The sequence below is a fragment of the Schistocerca piceifrons genome, unplaced genomic scaffold (genome assembly GCF_021461385.2).
Source record: "Schistocerca piceifrons isolate TAMUIC-IGC-003096 unplaced genomic scaffold, iqSchPice1.1 HiC_scaffold_1839, whole genome shotgun sequence".
NCBI classification, from domain to species: Eukaryota; Metazoa; Arthropoda; class Insecta; order Orthoptera; family Acrididae; genus Schistocerca; species Schistocerca piceifrons.
In genome coordinates, this window is record NW_025727722.1 from 21,725 (window position 1) to 27,155 (window position 5,431).

Genomic DNA, 5,431 nt, shown 5'->3' on the forward strand with positions numbered 1-5,431 from the left:
TCAAAACACAGTAGGTTAGAAGAATCAGTCTTCTTGTACTTAAGTCGGCCTTGTGGCTTTTGTATTTACTTCCGATGCAATTTCTGTGTCTCATCGTCAATAAGAAGGTCCAAGGGATACAGTAAACTTGAAGTGAAGCATCGAAACCTATAACTAGTATCACAGAAATAGTTCAAAACATAGACAGTAAGCAGAGCCATTCTTCTTGTACATAAGTCGGCATTGTGCCTTTTGTATTTAATTCCGATGCAAAAGGAATGGTTCAAAACATAGACAGTAAGAAGAGTCAGTCTTCTTGTACTTATGTCGGCATTGTGCCTTTTATATTTCATTCTGATGCAATTTCTGTGTTTCATCGTCAATAAGAAGGTCCAAGGGATACAGTAAAACTAGAGTGAAGCATCGGAATCTATAACTAGTGTCACAGGAATGGTTCAAAACGTAGACAGTAAGAAGAGTCAGTCTTCTTGTACTTAATTCGGCATTGTGCGTTATGTATTTATTTCCGACGCAATTTCTGTGTTTCATCGTCAACAAGAACGTCAGAGGGTACAGTGAATCTGAAGTGAAGCATCGGAATCTATAACTAGTGTCACAGGAATGGTTCAAATAATAGACAGTAAGAAGAGTCGGTCTTCTTGTACTTAAGTCAGCATTATGCCATTTGTATTTAATTCCGATGTAATTTCTGTGTTTTATCGTCAATAAGAAGGTCCAAGGGATACAGTAAACTTGAAGTCAAGCATTAGAATCTATAACTTGTGTCACAGGAATGGTTCAAAACATAGTCAGTAAGAAGAGTCAGTCTTCTTGTACTTAAGTCGGCATTGTGCCTTTTGTATTTAATTCCGGTGCATTTTCTGTGTTTCATCGTCAATAAGAAAGTCCAAGGGATACAGTCAACTTGAAGTGAAGCATCGGAATCTATAACTAGTGTCACAGGAATGGTTCAAAAGCATAGACAGTAAGATGAGTCAGCCTTCTTGTACTTAAGCCGGAATTGCGCCCTTTGTATTTAATTCCGATTCAATTTCTGTGTTTCATCGCCAATAAGAAGGTCCAAGGGATACAGTAAACTTGAAGTCAAGCATTAGAATCTATAACTTGTGTCACAGGAATGGTTCAAAACATAGTCAGTGAGAAGAGTCAGTCTTCTTGTACTTAAGTCGGCCTTGTGCCTTTTGTATTTAATTCCGATGCAATTTCTGTGTTTCATCGTCAATAAGAAAGTCCAAGGGATACAGTAAACCTGAAGTGAAGCATCGAAATCTATAACTAGTGTCACAGGAATGGTTCAAAACATAGCCAGAAGAAGAGACAGTCTTCTTGTTCTGAAGTCGGCATTGTGTCTGTTGTATTTAATTCCGATGCAAATTCTGTGTTTCATGGACAATAAGAAGGGCAGAGGGATACAGTAAACCTGAAGTAAAGCATCGGAATCTATAACTAGTGTCACAGGAATGGTTTAAAACATAGACAGTAGGAAGAGTCAGTCTTCTTATACTTAAGTCGCCATTGTGCCTTTTCTATTTAATTCCGATGCAATTGCTGTGTTTCATAGTCAATAAGAAGGTCCAAGGGATACAGTAAACCTGAAGTGAAGCATCGAAATCTATAACTAGTGTCACAGGAATGGTTTAAAACATAGACAGTAGGAAGAGTCAGTCTTCTTATACTTAAGTCGCCATTGTGCCTTTTCTATTTAATTCCGATGCAATTGCTGTGTTTCATAGTCAATAAGAAGGTCCAAGGGATACAGTAAACCTGAAGTGAAGCATCGAAATCTATAACTAGTGTCACAGGAATGGTTCAAAACAAAGCCAGAAGAAGAGACAGTCTTCTTGTACTTAAGTCGGCCTTGTGCCTTTTGTATTTAATTCCGATGCAATTTCTGTGTTTCATCGCCAATAAGATGGTCCAAGGGATACAGTAAACCGGGAGTGAAGCATCGGAATCTATAACTAGTGTCACAGGAATGGTTCAAAACATAGAGAGTAGGTTTAGTCAGCCTTCTTGTACTTAAGCCGGCATTGCGCCTTTTGTATTTAATTCCGATTCAATTTCTGTGTTTCATCGCCTATAAGAAGGTCCAAGGGATACAGTAAACTTGAAGTCTAGCATTAGAATCTACAACTAGTGTCACAGGAATGGTTCAAATATAGTCAGTAAGAAGAGTCAGTCTTCTTGTACTTAAGTCGGCCTTGTGACTTTTGTATTTAATTCCGATGCAATTTCTGTGTTTCATCGTCAATAAGAAAGTCCAAGGGATACAGTCAACTTGAAGTGAAGCATCGAAATCTATAACTAGTGTCACAGGAATGGTTCAAAACATAGACAGAAGAAGAGACAGTCTTCTTGTACTATAGTCGGCATTGTGCCTGTTGTATTTAATTCCGATGCAAATTCTGTGTTTCATCGTCAATAAGAAGGGCAGAGGGATACAGTAAACCTGAAGTAAAGCATCGGAATCTATAACTAGTGTCACAGGAATGGTTTAAAACATAGACAGTAGGAAGAGTCAGTCCTCTTATACTTAAGTCGCCATTGTGCCTTTTCTATTTAATTCCGATGAAATTGCTGTGTTTCATCGTCAATAAGGAGGCCCAAGGGATACAGTAAACCTAAAGTGAAGCATCAAAATCTGTAACTAGTGCCACAGGAACGGTTCAAAGCATAGTCAGTAAGAAGAGTCCGTCTTCTTGTACTTAAGTCGGCATTGTGCCTTTTGTATTTAATTCCGATGCAATTTCAGTGTTTCATCGTCAATAAGAAAGTCCAAGGGATACAGTCAACCTGAAGTGAAGCATCGAAATCTATAACTAGTGTCACAGGAATGGTTCAAAACATAGACAGAAGAAGAGACAGTCTTCTTGTACTATAGTTGGCATTGTGCCTGTTGTATTTAATTCCGATGCAAATTCTGCGTTTCATCGTCAATAAGAAGGGCAGAGGGATACAGTAAACCTGAAGTAAAGCATCGGAATCTATAACTAGTGTCACAGGAATGGTTTAAACATAGAGAGTAGGAAGAGTCAGTCCTCTTATACTTAAGTCGCCATTGTGCCTTTTCTATTTAATTCCGATGCAATTGCTGTGTTTCATCGTCAATAAGGAGGCCCAAGGGATACAGTAAACCTAAAGTGAAGCATCAAAATCTATAACTAGTGTCACAGGAACGGGTCAAAGCATAGTCAGTAAGAAGAGTCTGTCTTCTTGTACTTAAGTCGGCATTGTGCCTTTTGTATTTAATTCCGATGCAATTTCAGTGTTTCATCGTCAATAAGAAGGTCCAAGGGATACAGTAAACCTGGAGTGAAGCATCGGAATCTGTAACTAGTGTCACAGGAATGGTTCAAATCATGGACAGTAAGTAGAGTCAGTCTTCTTGTACCTAAGTCGGCATTGTGATTTTATTATTTAAATCCGATGCAATTTCTGTGTTTCATCTCCAATAAGATGGTCCAAGGGATATAGTAAACCTAGAGTGAAGCATCGGAATCTGTAACTAGTGTCACAGGAATGGTTCAAACCATAGAGAGTAGGAAGAGTCAGTCTCCTTGTACTTAAGTCGGCATTGTGCTTTTTCTATTTAATTCCGATACGATTTCTGAGTCTCATCGTCAATAGGAAGGTCCAAGGGATACAGTAAACCTGAAGTGAGGCATCGGAATCTATAACTAGTGTCACAGGAAGGGTTCAAACCATAGTCAGTAAGGAATGTCAGTCTTCTTGTACTTAAGTCGGCATTGTGCCTTTTCTATTTAATTCAGTTGCAATTTCTTTGTTTCATCGTCAATAAGAATGTCCAATGGATACAGTAAACCTGCAGGGAAGCATCGGAATCTATAACTAGTGTCACAGGAATGGTTCAAATCATAGACAGTAAGATGAGTCAGTCTTCTTGTACTTATGTCAGCGTTGTGCCTTTTGTATTTAATTCCGATGCAATTTCAGTGTTTCATCGCCAATAAGAAGTTCCAAGGGATACAGTAAACCTGAAGTGAAGCATCAGAATCTATAACTAGTGTCACAGGTTTAGTTCAAAACATAGTCAGTAAGAAGTGGCAGTCTTCTTGTACTTAAGTCGGCATTGTGCCTTTTGTATTTAATTCCTATGCAATTTCTGTATTTCATCGTCAATAAGAAGGGCAGAGGGATACAGTAAACCTGAAGTGAAGCATCGGAATCTATAACTAGAGTCACAGGAATGGTTCAAAACATAGACAGTAGGAAGAATCAGTCTTCTTGTACTTAAGTCTGCATTGTGCCTTTTCTATTTAATTCCGATGCAATTTCTGAGTTTCATCGTTACTAAGAAGGTCCAAGGGATACAGTGAACCTGAAGTGAAGCATCGGAATCTGTAACTAGTGTCACAGGAATGGTTCAAAGCATAGTCAGTAAGAAGAGCCAGTCTTCTTGTACTTAATTCGGCATTGTGCCTTTTGTATTTAATTCCTATGCAATTCCTGTGTTTCATCGTCAATAAGAAGGTCCAAGGGATACGGTAAACCTGGAGAGAAGCATCGGAAACTGTAAGTAGTGTCACAGGAATGGTTCAAAACATAAACAGTAAGAAGAGACAGTCTTCTTGTCCTTAGTCGGCATTGTGCCTTTTTTATTTAATTCCGATGCAATTTCTGTGTTTCATCGTCAATAAGAAGGTCCAAGGGATACAGTAAACCTATAGTGAAGCATCGGAATCTATGACTAGTGTCACAGGAATGGTTTAAAACATAGACAGTGAGAAGTGTCAGTCTTCTTGCACTTAAGTCGGCATTGTGCCTTTTGTATTTAATTCCGATGTAATTTCTGTGTTTTATCGTGGATAAGAAGACCAGAGGGATACAGTAAAACTTAAGTGAAGCATCGGAATCGATAACTAGTGTCACAGGATTGGTTCAAAGCATAGTCAATAAGAAGAGTCAGTCTTCTTGTACTTAAGTCGGCATTGTGCCTTTTGTATTTAATTCCGATGCAATTTCTGTGTTTCATCGTCAATATGAAGGACCAAGGGATACAGTAAACCTGGAGTGAAACATCGGAATCTATAACTTTTGTCTCAGGAATGGTTTAAAACATAGACAGTAAGATGAGTTAGTCTTCTTGTACTTAAGTCGGCATTTTGCCTTTTCTATTTAATTCCGATGCAATTTCTGTGTTTCATCGTCAATAAGAGGGTCCAAGGGATACGGTGAATCTAAAGTGAAGCATCGGAATCTGTAACTAGTGTCACAGGAATGGTTCAAAGCATAGTCAGTAAGAAGAGCCAGTCTTCTTGTACTTAAGACGGCATTGTGCATTTTGTATTTAATTCCGATGCAATTTCTGTGTTTCATCGTCAATAAGAAAGTCCAAGGGAAACAGTAAACCTGGAGTGAAGCATCGTAATCTGTTACTAGTGTCACAGGAATGGTTCAAAACATAGTCAGT